Raw genomic sequence first — 17735 nt, forward strand, 5'->3', positions numbered from 1 at the left:
ATCTCAAGCCTGAGTTCCGCTCTAAGGACTTGGTTTATTTTTCAGTGGTACCTTCCATGATGACTTGTGTAAAAGTCCCTGGTAATGGGTTGGCCCCAGTGAGGCACTCATCCTAGGATGCCAATAGCTGTCTAGTCAAGTGGGGAATCTGATTATCGTCTAAAGAGGACTGCAAAGGTTCAAGTTTGAGAAGTAACACCAAGTGCCAGTCCCTAGGATGAAGCAAGATGATAAGAGGAAAGATGAGTCACAAGGTCAGTAATTAGAACAGACCGCAAATGAGTTAGAAATGTGTATGAGATAAACTGGAATGAATGGTTCAGGCCAGAAATCATGAATTCAAAAAAAAATGTGTGAGGACTGTTTTCATGTAATGTGGGCAGGTTGGAACAGGTACTGAACAGACCCAGACAACCTATGTGGAATTCCTACTTTAAAGTATCTGTGCCTCAAGAGCTGAAACTTACATTTTTATAATTATAACATTTTCCTATCTGTATTTCAGTTTCTTTAGATTTGCAGTTAAAAATATATGTTCTCAACAAGTAAAACTACAGTTGTTTCACCCTCTTCAAATTCAAGGAACACAGGATTTCTAATCCAGAAGTCTAAATCCCAGGCTATCTTTCTCATTCTATTGGGTTACTATTTTCAAAGACAAATGCTCTAATTTATAAAAACATACTGATTCATTAACTGTATTTAACAGCTAGTGAAGGCTTAGTTACTGACAACTGCCAGACGCTGATTTGGAACACAGCCCATGGTTTTTAATTTTCTGTAACGTGATACAGAGTACAGAGCAAATATTTTACTTCAAGAGAGATGTCCAGTTTCATTAAACTTTTTGCTCAGACTTCCATAACCTGTGCATGCACCAGGCTCTTCAATAAGTTCGTACTGGCCTTGTGTTTGACAAATTGTAAAACAAAGGCGTTGGGAGAATACAAAAAGAAAATAGAGTGACACTTTCCCCACTCCCCAGAATAGGTGAGATATAAAATTGAGACTCATGGACATAGATAAAAGTGAAGTAGTTGCTAGGGGGAATAGAGTATGCGGGAGGAGGATGTAAGGAATGGGTGGAGAGAAGGGTGTAAAGAGGGAAAAATAAAAGGTGACTGAAAATAATTTGACTTTGGGTGATGAGTATACAACATAATCAACTGTTCAAATGCTATAGAAATGTTTACCTGAAACCTATGTACTCTTATTGAACAATGTCATCTTGATAATTATCTAAATAAAATTTAAAAAATAATAAACTTTAAAAAAAGTTTGTGAGAGAAAGGTCAAGCTGGTAAAGGCTCAGTAATCACAGCTCTTTCTGATTCTTTCCAAGCTGAGTTTTCACCCTTGTTCAGCTCTAAGTCTTTTCTAAGCTTTTTAGCTGGGGCAGTAACTGCCACCACCATCCCTGGTTTCCAGCAGTCCTCTGATTGCTCTAGCTTTTCTGGACCAGTTACGGGTTGCTCTAGTGCAATCGAATTAATGCTTTCCAAAGAGATTTTTACTAAAAAGGAAAGAGAAAACAAAAGCAAGGAAACTCTGTGGCCTAGACCTAGACAGGATTATTTTTTAATTCTAAGACAATGATTCTCAAAGTGGTCTCTTAAGAACACTGGTATCAGCAGCACCAGGGAACGCCTTAGAAATGCAATTTATTAGACCTCTACAAAGACCTTCTGAATCAGATATTCTGGAAGTGAGGCTTAAACATTAAACATCTATCATTTAACAAGCCCTTCAGATTGAGAAGTTCAAATTGGTTGTTACAAAGTAGTCACAGGAATGTCAAGTACAGCATAGGGAATATAATATAGTCAATAATATTGTAATAACTAAGTATTGTACCAGCTGGGTACTAGAAATGTCGGGAGGAATACTGTAAAATATATGAATATCTAACTACTATGCTGTACACCTGAAACTAATACAAAATAATATTAAATGAAACCTGTAATTGAAAAAAATATTAAAAATGTAAAACAAAACAAACAAACAAAAAACACAAGCCTTTCACATTATTTTAATACTGGCTCCAGTTTGAGAATCACTGCTCTAAGGAAACTGCAATCTACTCTTGGGTGTGTTGACCAATCCCACCTGCAGAACACACAGTCTCCTCTTTCTTTTTCTTTTTAAGTGAGAGGAGAGGAGATAGAGAGATAATTAACTGAGCTATCCTCAGTGCCTGAGGGTGCTGCTCAGACCAACCCAGCTATCCTTATTGCTCAGGGCAGATGCTCGAACCAATTGAGCCACTGGCTGCAAGAGAGGAAGAGGGAGAGAAGGGGAAGAGAGAGGGGAAGAGAAGTAGATGGTCATTTCTCATGTGAGCCCTGACCGGGGATCAAACCCAAGACATCTGCACACTGGGCCAACACTCTATCCACTGAGCCAACTGGCCAGGGATCCTTTGTTTCTTTGTGTCAGCTATGTTTGGCTTTGTTTGCCTGTGGCCTTGTCACTAGTGGCTAATTTGGCCTTTGGGCCAATGAACTCCATTTTGGGGGCTAGCAGGTGCAAGTATTACTACTACTAATCATCTCAGGAGCTTCCAATTTTTTTGACTGTTTCTCATGTGCTCTGCACTGTACTAAGTACATTACACTCAGTGTTTCACTTAATCCTCACAACAGATTTATAAGGTAGGCATTATTATCTGCATCTTCCAAATGAGGAAATGTAGACTTCAAGCAGATCAAGAAGATGACTTGCTCAAGGGATGCCAGGTAATAATGGGCAGGGCCAGAGTTCACACCTAGGTGTTTATGACTCCAAAGCCCATGTCCATAAACTTGGTTTCATATTATTTCTAAACACTCATATGGCTCCCATTGTTTGGGCAGCTTCCATCATCACATGTCAACTCACTGTCCTTGTTTTCTGACCCTTTTTCTTATGCACTGGGCTTCTCACATGTTACCCAAAGATATGTTATTTAACTTCACTGTGCTTCAGCTCCCTTGTCTGTAAAATGGAAAAATAATTCTTCTCTCAGATGATGGCTGTGAGGATCAAATACAAAAATGTCTGTGAAAGCACTGTCAATTGTAATAGAAATAAAAGACATCTCTATTCTACATATAAGAAAACACAAGGTCAGTGTGGTTACCTCACTTAGACAAAAAATGTTGCCTTTTCACCTCTTATTTGAGGCTACATAGAAGCCACTACTCCCATAATATCTCTACTTGAAACTAGAAGCAGAGATTATATTTAAGAAGTATTTTCCTGAAGATGAAAATCTTCTCAGGCTAGGGTTTAAAATAGGCAGAAAACACATACATTTTATTGCTTTTGTGTGTGAGAGAGAGAGAAAAAAAGACTGAGAGAGACAGAGACAGAGAAAGACACACAGGAAGGGAGAGAGATGAGAAGCATCAACTCATATTTACAGCATTTTATTCATTGAATGCTTCTCATATGTGCCTTGACCAGGGGGCTCCAGCCAAGCCAGTGGCCACTTGTTCAAGCCAGCGACCTTGGGCTCAAACCAGTGATCTTGGGCTTCAAGTAAAAGACCTTTGGGTTCAAGCCAGTGACCAAAGAGTCATGTCTATGATCTCAAATTTAAGTCAGAGAACCCACACTCAAGCTGTTGAGTCTGTGCTCACGCTGGCAACTTCAGAGTTTCAAACCTGTGTCCTCAGTGTCCCAGGTCGATGTTCTATCTACTGTGCCACCACCTGAAAAGGCTATTTTATTTCTTAATGCTTTTAAAGTTTATTGATTGATTTTAGAGAGAGGAATGGAGAGAGAAACAGAGACAAAAACATTGAGCTGATCCTGTATGGGCCCTGACTGGGGATCAAACCCACAACCTTGTTTTGGGATGACACTATTGACCTACTGAGCAACTGGCAAGGGCTTAATTTTTCTTTTCATACTTTTTTTCCCACAAATAAAGTTAGTTCTTTGTGAACTAGGTGTTTACTTTTAGCCTTTCTTCTCTTCTCTGTTTCTTTTGCATGGTGTTCCCAGAGTACTTACAATGTTTCTATAAGGTGGATGTCAACAAGCCAAAGGAGGATGGTAGTAGATTTGGGGAAAATGAGCAGTGTTATACCAATAATACAGAAGAAGATGCAAGCAACACTGAATTAATCTGTCTTTGGGTTCTGTGAGAATTGATGTGCCATAGAAGGTATTATGTAAACTTTCATGGGAGGGTTTTGTACACAGGGATACTGTTTTAAGCTCCTTTCCTATTTTTCCTGTGTGAAATGTATTTTCCCTCTAATGTAATTTCTTAAAGAAATATGGCATAAAATAACCCCAAATAAATGCTTACTAGTAGATGGTTGTTAAAGGGAAACCCTCTACCTACTCTCTTTGTGGCAATTCATTGTTCTGCAAGTTATTTTTTTTAACCAGGGGGACCAGAAGAGAGGAGAGGGAGGGGGTTGGGGGAGGGACTTAAAAAAACAAATAAAAGGTGACAGAGGATGATTTGACTTTGGGTGATGGGTATACAACATAATCGAATGTCAAAATGATCTGGAGATGTATTTTCTAAATCTATGTACTCTAGTTGACCAATGTCACCCCGTTAAAATTGTCTAAATAAAATTAAAAAAAATAAAATTCTCATTTCTAATGGGCAAAACTTTGCTTTACATAGATTTCTGTGTAATTTAGCTATCAATGAAGATAGATCTAAATAGACTAAAATTACAACTACGTTGAAATGCCCATAAGAAATTTATATGCCATTCCACTACGTGTGTCATAATGTATAAGGAAAAGCAACATTTGGGCAAATTTCTGGTTCATCCAGCCCAGAATTTTTATAGGCAAATTCAGAGACATGCTGACCAGTAGTAGTGAAGAGGGTGTGGCTGTCCTTAACAACAACCTCAAAGTTTAAAGACAATTTATAAGACTTTCTTGCCTGACCTGTGGTGGCGCAGTGGATAAAGCGTCGACCTGGAAATGCTGAGGTCACCGGTTCGAAACCCTGGGCTTGCCTGGTCAAGGCACATATGGGAGTTGATGCTTCCAGCTCCTCCCCCCTGTCTCTCTCCCTCTCTCTTCTCTCTAAAAATGAATAAATAAAATAAAAAAAAAACTAAAAAAAAAAAAAGTCTTTCTTAGTAAGCTACTTTGGTTTTATCTCCACAAATATAGTTCTAACTACTTCTAGACTCTCTTTTCAGCTCAACTTGTACTGCTGCTTGAGGTGGTGAGTTCCCTAGGTTTTACTGACCTCTGTGTAAAGTCTCGCTTCCTTTTGTTTGTATTGGACTTGATTCTCTTGAGTATGAAGTTCTGTGCTGATCTTTAGTCAGTAAAAACAGCTTTGACCACTATTTACTCTGTACATACCCTTCATGTACTATTAGCATGAACTTTGGTCATTGCCTCTATCTTCATGATTTTGGGTTAAGGGTTCTTAATACATAGAGTCTGCCTCAGTATAGTGCCTTCTCATTTTTTCATTCTTTTATTTAATTTTTTTAAATTAATTAATCTATTTTTATAGGAACAGAGAGAGAGTCAGAGAGAGGGATAGATAGGGACAGACAGACAGGAACGGAGAGAGATGAGAAGCATCAATCATCAGTTTCTCATTGCGACACCTTAGTTGTTCATTGATTGCTTTCTCATATGTGCCTTGACTGGGGGGCTACAGCAGACTGAGTAACCTCTTGCTCTAGCCAGCGACCCTGAACACAAGCTGGCGAGCTTTTTGCTCAAGCCAGATAAGCCCGCGCTCAAGCTGGAGACCTTGGGGTCTCAAACCTGGGTCCTTCCGCATCCCAGTCTGATGCTCCATCCACTGTGCCACCGCCTGGTCAGGCTCACTTTTTCATTCTTGCTGCCCATCTCTATACCACTTTGCACTCCATTTTACCTCTTGATTTATGGCCTCCTGGATTAAACACTATGTTCCAGGTATAGCTGCTCCAGGTTTTATTTTTATAAATACAATAATGTGTTATTCTGTATCTAGTATACCTTCTATAGATGCACAACATTTTGTTGACCATTTCAGCCAAAATGGCAGGGAGAGCTGATATTGTTCCAGAAATATCTACAACTCCCAGATCTCTATGATGTCCCAGAGCCATACATAACATCACATCTTATTATTTGTATTGTATAGTTAGAATTTCTTTATATTCCAAATGTTTTATGTTGCTGAGAATCTACTGTTTCTTTTTTTCCCATTCCTCCAGTTTTCAAAGCTTTATTTTTGCCACTTTTTTTTCTACACCAGCTTGGTATTTCGCTACTGAGAGAAGCTTAGTGTCAGCTACAAACACAGAAATAACAATCTGTATACATTATTTTACACCACTTGTAACACTTAAATAAACCTAGGACCGTGATAATCTTAGTGCTGACACTTCTCCACCCAGGGAAGCACCTACTTTTTCCTGGTCTCCATTTTATTCTTATAGCTCACCTTCCATGAAAAAAATGTTTCCCCAAATCCCATAGGAATTCATTTAATGACAAAAAATGTCAACAGTTTGTAAGCTTATCAAAAGCTTTTTGAAAAGTCTGTACTAATTCTATACCCTGGTTCCTCCTTGAGGAGCACTAACAGATTAATCAGACATGATTTTCCCTCACAGAAATCCTGCTGCCTTTCTTCTGAAAGGTTATGTTTGACTGTGACCCTAGATGTATCATTTAACTATAAAACAATGGTTCAGAGATTTCCGGATTTTCCTTTTTAAGAAATTTTTCTCATAATTATTAAATGTCCGTGCTAGAAAGAACCTTAGTGACAGCCTAATTCCCTTCACTTTACAATGAAGAATCTGAGGTCTAAAAAGGCTTCTGTCAAACTCATTTTTTACTTATGTTAGTTAACAATTTGAATGCTTATTTTGGATTGTGCTAAAATGTTTGGGCATATGTTTTCTCTGGTGTTTTAATCTGAATGTGTTTCCCTAGCATGGACTATACAATAGATATAATTTATGAAAGCAAAAAGTTTTCAAGAACTCAAACTTTTTTTAAACAGGCTTGTTACACTTAAATTTATTGTCTTACTTTAACTCAGAAGTTTGCTTTTAATTTTGTTATTCCTGTTAATAATTCCAACCGCAAAAATTACTGCTTTCTTGTTATTGTTAAAATCACATTGTTAAGCTTATATTTACTGTGTGCCAGGCACTGTTCTACGTACATTACATAGATTCTCATTTTAAGTTCAAAGGTAAGCAATATGAATTCACAATGTTAGAAGATAGTAGTGTTTTGATAAGAACAACCAAATGACTTCTAGGATCCTGGCTGGTTGGCTCAGTTGATGTAGCGTTGGCCCGGAGTATGCACATCCTGGGTTTGATTCCCAATCAGGGCACGTAACAGAAGCAACCATCTATTCCTGTTTCCTTTCTCCTTCCCCATTCTATCTCTCTTCCCTTCCCACAGCCAGTGGCTCAACTGGTTCCAGTCTCTGCCTGGGAGCTGAGAATACCTCCATTGGTCTGAGTGCATCAACTTCAGGTGCTAAAAATAGCTCAGTTGATTTCAGCATGGGCCCCAGACCAGGGTTGCGCAGTGGATACCAGTCAGGGCACATGTGGGAGTCTGTCTCACTATCTCCAGTCTTCTTACTTAAAAAAATGACTTCTGAGGTACAGTTAGTACTCTATTTCTTGGTCTGGGAGACAGATACATGAATGTGTTAACTTCGTGAAAACTTATTAAGCAGTTTGACACCTATTTGTGAAGCTTTCTGTATGCATATCATAATTCAATAAAAGATTAAAGAAAGAATAATACTCAGTTAAGTCCTTAAATTAACTTGATTGGGTAGGTGTTTTTATTACCTACCCTTGACAGATGAGGAAATGGGTAGAGAGAAACTAATCACCTTGATGAAGATTATAGAGGAAACAAGATGGTTTTGAAATTAAGCATTCTGGCTCCACATCCATGTTTTTAATTAGCATACTATATACCAACTCTCAGAATTGATTTGTTTCAATACCAAGATTATTTGCTTTCTAATCTTATGATGACTTTACCATTGACCCCTCGCTGCACTTAATTTTGTACTTGCCCTCATTATATATCACAACTCCTTGCTTCAATGCACATGCACACACATAACACAGGAAAATATTTTAATGACATAATTTTCCTATCCTTGCCATACCTTTTTATGACTCTCTGTATCCCTAAGAGATGTCTATGGTGAGTTTCTTCATAAGATTAAAATGTATAAATTCCAACCTGAAGCTCTAAGATCTATTGTCAATGTAAAAAACAAACAAACAACAACAACAAAAAAACATCCCCCTAAAAGTCTTTGCAACTAATTGCTAAGAGGAGAAATCACACTGTAGTCTTTGGTTCTTACCTAAACATTTTAGGGGTCCACAAAATCACAGAAGGACTGGAAATATTTTAGGCACACTGGATTTCAATTGACTCTATCTCTGATTGCAGTGTAGCTTCTGGGCAAGGCAAGATGCTTTTGTAAATAAGTATTAGATTTTTAAAGAGTCATGAAGATTGCTGAGAGTGGTGGAGGCTCAGAAGAGGCACAAGGACAGGGAAAAGAACTTACCACCATATTTGACAAGTCAGTTCTGTGCCAGATATTGCATTAGAGGAGTTTATGTTCATTATCTCACTTCATCCTCACCATTACCATTTGAAGGAGGTATTAATAATTTCCATTTTTCAGATGAGGAATATGAGGCTCAGACATCAAAGTTCACACAGCTAATAAGGTCTATATGGCTCTAAAGCCCATTTTTTCTACATTAAATTGCAGTGCCTTTCAAAAAGTAGATGCCCTTTTGCCTAATTTAGAGTAAATATATCAAAGGAAGAGAGAAAGAAAATGGTCTAAGTAAATATATCATATATTTGTGTTTTCAAAACTCCTTACAAAAAAAAGGAAAGAAAAGAAATTCTTACTTTTTATCAATAACACAAAGCTGCTTTGTGAAGGGGGAAAAAAGGTATTTTGAACAACAGTACTTACCAGTTAATTCCACTGATTACAGTGAATCATACTTTTTCTTTAATCTCCCAGCTTAGAAATCACTGAAGAAGGATAGTTTTAAAATGTTATGGATCTCACCAATTTTAGAACAAAAGTTCTCTCTAAAAATTTTGTGACCAAAAATAATAAGCAATTATAATAAATTATAATTAAAACATATAGACCTATGATCCTGCTCAGGCGATATCAATTAGTCTTGATTTCTTTCAACATTCCATATATATATCTATAGATAGATAGATAATGCAGCACTCTGTGCTCTGTTCCTTATAATCAGTAGCAGTATAGTGGTTAAAATCACAGCTGCTGATGTCACACTTCCTGGGATCAAATTCTGGCTCCATCCCTTAATAACAGTATGACCTTGTCTTGTAGGGTTGTCAGATTTAGCAAATGAAAATATAGGAGAGTCGGCCCTGGCTGGTTGGCTCAGTGGCAGAGCATTGACCTGGTGTGTGGAAGTCCTGGGTTCAATTCCCAGTCAGGGAACACAGGAGCAGTGACCATCTACCTCTGCCCCCTTCCCCTTCTTTCTCGCTCTCTCTCCCTCCTGCAGCCATGGCTCGATTTATTCAAGCATGTCAGCATGGGGGTTGAAGATGTTTCTGTGGAGCTTCCACTTTAGGCACTAAAAATAGCTCAGTTGCAAACAGTGCCAGATAGGCAGAGCATCAGCCCCAGACAGGGGCCGGTGGGTGGATCCTGGTCGGGGTGCATGTGAGACTCTGTCTCTCTAGGTCCCCTCCTTTCACACACACACACAAAAAAAATACAGGAGAGTCAGTTAAATTTAAATTCAGATAAATAATATTTTTAAATATAAACATGTGTCATGTAGAATTATTCATTACTTATGTAAAATCCAAATTTAACTAGATATCCTGTATTTTATCTGATAACTCTAACTTGGATTAGTTACTTAGTCTTTCTGTGCCTCAGTTTGGTCAATTGTAGAATGGGAATGATATTATGGATATTATGATAGTACCTAGTTCATGGAGTTGTGGTAAAGTTTACCTGGACATATATGTAAATTACCACAATGCTTGGATACAGAGTAAGTGCTATATAAATAAGTGTTATAATTACTTAATTTCTCTATTTACATTAATATGAGTTTGCTTTGGGTTTCTGCTTTAAAAAGGACAACAAAAGGCCTGATTTGTGGTGGCACAGTGGATAAAGCGTTGAATTGGAAGGCTGAGGTCGCCAGTTCGAAATCCTGGGCTTGCCTGGTCAAGGCACATATGGGAGTTGATGCTTTCTGCTCCTCGCTCTCCTCTCTCTCTCTCTCTCTCTCTCTCTCATCTCTAGAATAAATAAATAAACTCTTTAAAAAAGATAATGAAAGAATTACTTTATACTTCACTTGCTATGTGCAGAACCAGAGTAGAAGAGTGGTACTGAATGTATTGTTACATATACTCACATTGAATACCTTATTTTTTTTTTACCAGGAAACATGTTCAATAACTGACACTTTATAACCCAGAAACAGTTTCTTCTGCTTTTGTTCATATAAATGATTCTAAAAAAAATCCTCTATTTGTATATATTTTGTGAACCAAATCCATCCTTTACAATGTTGTAAGCATTCATTTCTTTCTGTATGCATAGCAGGAATCTGTATATTGTCAGATGCAAAAGTTACATTAAAATTTAAGAGCTGGTATATTTTAGTTTCTTGTCACACTTGAGAAAACCCCAAACACATAATAAAAGGTATTGTAGAAAACATTTAAAATATAATCTATTTGTATCTGCTTTCATGATCTCAGACTGTAGATGTCTACCACTATTTTTATAACTTATACAAAAAGCATGATTTATCTATGCTAATTTCAAGTTGGCACTTAGCCATTTGAATGCTTACATTCACATTTGGTAAGCTATAGGGATGTGTGAATTTTCATAAAAAGTCAATAGCACAGAAAGAATGGAAGAACCAGAATGGTACAAATGATTCTAAAAAACTGGGGAAATATTAACTAAAGTTGCTGTGCACTTTCATAGCAGGCAAATATCATGCCTTTGCCAGTAATCTGTGCTTTAGATCACAATAATTTGTTCCTGTTTTTCTTTCCATTGTGGAAGACACTAACTTGGCTTCATTAAACTAGGCATGCATATCAACTCCCACCTCATTTTCTTTTCAGAGTAGGAGGGGAAATATAATACAAACTGTTCCGATGCACAATAATCTGTTTTACAGTTGCATGCAAGGAAACCATCTTAGAAAATCTGGCAAGATAGCATTCAGATCTTTTCACTTCATTTCTGTCCTTTATTCAATTGCTTCATTTATTGTCATTATCATGCATGCAAAGGCCATTCTATATATACAGAGCAGAAATATTTAGTAATACAATATTATAGGCAGGAGATCAACAATCATTACTTTGAAAAATATGATAGGCTTGTTGCAGAAAGATATGATATCAGTGAACATAGGAAGTATCTGGACCAAAACATAAGGCAATTGCTCAAGAAGTGATTTTTTAAATAGGAAGTGTATGTTTCCAAACTAGTTTTTACTTTTTATGTTCTTTATTGACATTTTGCTCTAAAGTTACAGAGAATTTCTGTCCATAATTCTCAAATCTATATTTGCAATCTGATTTATTATTTTTAATTGAAATTATTAGAATGACACTGGTTAACAAAAATATACAGGTATTTTAAATTTTCTTCTTCACTTAGATGTCATACAGGCATCTCAAACTCAATGTACCCACATTGAATTACTTATGCTCCCCCTAAACCTGGTCTTCCTTCTGAATTCCCTGGCTTAGTTCCAGGCATCAAAATTTACCCATTTCCCTAAGCTAGATATCTCTGGTATTTTAAACTTCTCCCTCTTATCTTGTCCACATCATATCAGTTGAATGTTGTTGATTCCACCTCCAAATTGCTACTGAAATCTAACCACTGATCTTTATTCTTACAGCCATTAATTTAGTTCCACCTTCCTCTTGTACTTTTACAATGACTTACGAATGGCCTCTTAATAGGTTGTTCTGCTTTCAGTCTCTTCCATATTCAATTTATCCTTTATGTACAAACCAGAGTTTTGTTTGTTTCTTTCTTAATAGGTTGTTCTGCTTTCAGTCTCTTCCATATTCAATTTATCCTTTATGTACAAACCAGAGTTTTGTTTGTTTCTTTCTTTTTAATAGAAATCTGGAGCAAATTCCTCACTTCCTTAAAACAATTCAGTACTCCCAAGAGCCTACAGCATTGAGACCAAGGTCTTTAGAATGGCATGCAAGGCTCTCAGTCTTCTCCTTTCAAACTTCCTTCTCCTTCCAAACTCATTGCTAGGATTCCTCATATACTGTTTCTGCCTGTTAAACTGAACTACCAGCTAGTCCTCAAAGAAAGCTTGTCATTTCTTTAATACAGTGGTTCATAACCAAGAAGATACATTATAATCACCTGGGATTTAAAAAAAATAAAATTCAAAGGTCCCTTTTTAATCCCAGATCAACAAAATCAGAATGTTTGCAAATGGAGTACAGTATCTGTGTTTTAATCAGGTTATCCGGTGATGGCCGATACACGTGTCTGGTTTAGATATTTGTTCAGGATGTTTTTTCTATCTGGAATGCCCTCTCTTCTCCAATCCATCTCTCTTGTTCTCTACTTGGCTACTTCCTACCCATTATCAAGGCTTAGCTCAAACATCATCTCTTTTGTGAAGCCTTCCAGGATCTACACCGGTAAAATTAATATATCTCTCATGCCCTGTTGTAGCATATTTTAATGTACTGCTACTATAATCACATATCATTTTTAGTTCTCCCTGTTTTAATGGTGTTCTCCACTGACAAAGTAAACTCCTTTTGTTTCTGTGTATTCTCAGCCCTTAGCACATATCCTGGCACTGCCCTCAAGAAATGTGTGAGAATAAAAAGAAGGAAAGAGAAAAGAAAGGAAAAAGAGAAATCTGGTGTGGCCCAGGATGGCTGTGGGGTCTAAGTGAAAATATCAAAAGACATTCTGTCTTCTACCTCTCAGCAAAAATCCCCTTTTATTGTCTATAGTTGGATGCTGTGGTGGGCCTCATGGTAAAACATATTGAATTTTAACTAATCTTAAAATATCTACTTGGCACACAAAAAAGAAATGAGTAGGGTGGGAGCTTTGCTTGTCTACAATGTTGATTTTCTGCCCCAGAAACTTCTGATAACAGTCCTGCGAGGGGTGACTGCTATTCCCTTGCCCTGTTCATGTTCTCTTGAATATAGCAGTAACAAAATTGTAAGAGCTTTTACCACAGGATGAGAGAAACTCAGTGAGCAAGTCAAAGGGTGGTCATTTTACACAACTGCCTTTCTTAGAGGTCCTGGCAACAACTTCCTTTTCGTCAGTGTGAGCGATGGCATAGTCACTTCCTATTTGGTCTCAACTGCCAGTTTTTTTCCTGTTTTTAACTGCCACCTTTGACTAGAACTGTTTTTCTTGAGAAGCCTACAAATTAAAAAACAAGTGGTCAATTCAAGATATTTTTAAAAGGTAATTCAGAAGGAAAAAATATCACCCAACTTGTTTGTTTGGCATCCTTTCATGGTAACACATGAAGGGTTCTCCTGTGACTAAAAACATCACACTAAGCACAAAGAAGTTACCTGACTTCATTACAAAGAGGCCAGTCACTCAAAGAATCTGTCCAAAGAAACTCCCCAGTCTCTTCATGACCCTCTATGGCAACACAAAACTATCATTATAAGATGACTGGTATAGCAAACAGTGGTTTGTTACCACTTAAGCAATTGTGAGTGCATGCAGTCTTCTGAGGTGCTTTCACCTCAGGCCCAAGGCATATAAAGATCAACAGTGGAGTTCTGTAAGGATTTAGGCAGGCAGAAAAACTGAAACCAGGAAGATTTTCTTAACATTTCATCTTTTGACTCCTACCTCTACATCTGAATGAAATTGTTTGGGTCATGTTTACCTCTATAAGTTCTGTGACCAATTGGTAAAGGCAAGAAATTATGAGGTCAATTCTTTTGGATACTAAATGCAGATATTTCAAAGTAAGTAAGTATATATGTAAAGAAATGTAATAAGCAGGAAAACACCTGAGCAGCATCTGCTTACCCCCACCTCCTCTGTTGCTCTCTTTCCATCAGTAGCATCAGGAATTAAAGTTAGCAAGAAAATTCAACTGTACTGACTTTTAGATATTACTTTTTGTTATAAATGATACAATGGTAGAGTATTTTCCAAGCCCCCAAAAGTGCAAAGTTACTCAGAAGAAGCACTTGCATAGGTTTAATGCTCCTTGACCAAGACTCCATTCAATAGGTTTTCCCTTGGGATGCTTTGCTGGAACAATATAGCAAGGAAAAACATGTGCAAGAACTTAATTATATCATGGTTATCAATTTGGTACCTACAAGGAGTAAGAGGAGACTTGACGTGTCACATAGGCTTTTATGTAAAACCAAAGATAAAAGCAACCCTTGAATGTTGTCATTCCAAATATCAGTACAGAATCCAGTAATTGGAATAAAAATATTCCTATCACCAGATGATGAGCTTCTAGAATTACTCAGATAAGTTATTTTAGTTTTAAATAAACAGATAATTGAAATTTAGATAACTGTATCAATCACCCTTAAGCTTCATACATTTATTTACTTTGTGCATTTCAACGTAGTTATCAGGCTCAAAATATGAAAGTCCAAAATGTGAAAACCCAACTTTAATTTTATAAAGTGGAATAAGAAGTCAAATTTATCTCAATGAAGTATTACATTTGACTGTTACTAGGTAATGCCCGGTACATTAGAAAATGTTTCATGAGCCTGACCAGGTGGTGGCACAGTGGATAGTGTCGGACTGGGATGTGGAGGACCCGGGTTCGAGACCCTGAGGTCACCAGCTTGAGTGCAGGCTCATCTGGCTTGAGCAAAAAGCTCACCAGCTTAGACCCAAGGTCGCTGGCTTGAGCAAGGGGTTACTTGGTCTGCTGAAGGCCCACGGTCAAGGCACATATGAGAAAGCAATCAATGAACAACTAAGGTGTCACAACAAAAAACTGATGATTGCATCTCTCTCTGTTCCCATCTATCCCTCTCTCTGACTCTTTCTCTGTCTCTGTAAAAAAAAAAAAAAAAAAAAAAAAAAAGAAAATGTTCCATGATTAAACATTTTTTAAATAAACCATTGCATTCTCTTAAAGTTAAAGGTAGTTTATGTTCAATACTATTTTTCATTGTGTAATATTCACTCTTTGGAGCAGATGATCTACAATTTAATGCAAAAGTAATATGAACATACTGCTTTGTTTCCGTATCCCATTGATGAAGCCCAATATGTTATGTTGAAGAGGCACAACCACCAATCTGAGCTGTAATCCTCAAGTAACAGTGATCCTCAAGTCTATTTCTTGGTTAGTAACCCCTAATTCACAGAGTGTGTGGAGCATGGATTTTCAAACCTTGGGACCATTTACATTTTGGGCTGGGTAATCCTTTGTTGTAAGGGCTGTTTTGTGCATTGGAGGATGGTTAGCAGCATTTCTGGCCTCTATCCACTATCAGTAGCACCCTGTCCTAGGCTCTGAGGATACACCGATGAACAAAACACACAAGAATCTTGCCCACTGAAAGCTGGCATCCTACCTGAATAATTCTTATGTAAGAGAAGTAGGATTTCTGGCCTCAAGGACCTAATAGTCTTGTTGGGGGAGATTAAACAAATTAAATAAGAACCTAAATACAATGCAAGTGCTGCCTCCACTGACATACAACAGTATTTTGCAGGAGGGCTTGGAGCAACAAGGAAGCTCAATGGGTGTGGGATATGAGATGAGACTTACATGATGAAACTTGATTCAGACTCTTACTACTCAAAGTGTGGTCTAAGGATCAGCAGTGTTGGTACTGCCTGCAAAACTGTTAGCAATGCAGAATCATGGGCCCACTCCAGAGTTGCTAAATCAATATTTGCACTTCAAGGAGAATATCAGGGGATTTTTATGGACATTAAATTTTAGGTGGCCCTGCTGGTTTCTTGTCAGACTGGCATTGTTAAGTGTGAGCTGGGCTAGTGGAAAACAGATACTGGATTGGGGTTTATCATCATGTTAGAAGTAGTGAGGGCCTGGACTTGTGGAACTAGGAGTAAGGAAAATGTAATTATATCCTTTGTCATCTGAATGGATAAGATGATGTGGTATATACAGTGCATATACATGAAAAGGAATATTACTCAGCCATAAAAAGGATGGAAATTCTGCCATTTGCAACAATGTGGATGGATCTTGAAGCCATTATGCTAAGTGAAATAAGTCATACCAAGACATACAACTACTATATGATCTCACTCATATGTGGAATCTAAAAAATACCAAACTTGGCACTGGCTGTTTGGCTCAGTGGTAGAGTGTCAGCCGGGCATGTGGATGTACCTGGTGTTCAATTCCTGGTCAGTGCACATAGAAGAGGCACCCATCTGCTTCTCTACCCCTCTTCCTTTCGCTGCTCCCTCTCTTTCTCTTTCTCTTCTCCTCCCCTCCTGCAGCCAAGACTCAATTAGAGTGATTGGCCCCAGATGCTGAGGATGGTGCCATAGCCTCTAACTCTGGTGCTAAAAAATGGCTCTGGTTGCAACAGAACAAGGGCCCCAGATGGGCAGAGCATTGTCCCCTAGTGGGCTTGCTGGGTGGATCCTGATGGGGGCGCATGCAGGCATCAGTCTGCCTCCCCTCATCTCACTAAAAGTAAGTAAGTAAATAAATAAATAAATAAAACTTATAGAAACAGAGAATAGACTGGTGGTTGCTAGGGGCAGGGGATGAGGGAAATTGGCAAAGTTGGTCAAAGGGTACAAACTTCCAGCTATAAGATGAATGAATATTGGGGATTTAATATACAGTGTTGTAACTATAGTTACCAATATTTTGTATACTTGAAAGCTGCTAACAGAATAGATCCTAAAAGTTAGAGGTACCTAAGTTTTAATTCTCAGCTCTACCATTTTTTAATTGTTTGAAATTTTGCATTAAATTACTTAACCTCATTGAACCCTTTTTTTTTAATTTGTAAAATTGGGGTGGGATAGACCTCAGAGGGCCCTTGTAAAGATTCAGACGATAGCACACACACACACACACACACACACACACACACACACAGCATTTAGAAGTCTTTGATACAAAGACAATGACATCCATTAATAGCAACTATTGATAACAATCATAGGTTATCTTTTGAGAAAGATTTAAATGGAACTAAATAAACATTATTTGAGTGTCTACTACAGCCCCAATGTTGTGTGTGTACAGACTTATAATAACTTTGAAGGCAGCGAACTTCGTCCTTATTTTAAACTAGCGCTTGGATATTATATTTTTAAAATGTTAAGTAACCCCCCAGGGATTCCTGGAGCTCCTTTATAATGAGATTCTTTGAAGTGCTATTATCATTGCTACTGTTATTATTAGCTTTACTCCCTCTTGTAGTGAAACTTAACATGGGGTGGAGGCCGGAAGTTGCTGAAACCACTACTGTGTATCCTGAGTTCTATAATATGTACTGCTACTGATCCATTCTCATGTTCCATGCCACTATTATCCTGACTAAATTTTCTATGCACGTACCGTCTGTTTTCCAACTTCCCTCTCGCTTATATGTGCATAACTTGTGATGAAGAGAAGCGTCAGTCTGGCCGCCCCCCCCCCGAAATGCTAGCACAAGAGGTAGGGGTAGCCTCATATTTAAGCCACCTGAAACATGTCTGTGGG

Source organism: Saccopteryx leptura, chromosome X (genome assembly GCF_036850995.1).
Source record: "Saccopteryx leptura isolate mSacLep1 chromosome X, mSacLep1_pri_phased_curated, whole genome shotgun sequence".
NCBI classification, from domain to species: Eukaryota; Metazoa; Chordata; class Mammalia; order Chiroptera; family Emballonuridae; genus Saccopteryx; species Saccopteryx leptura.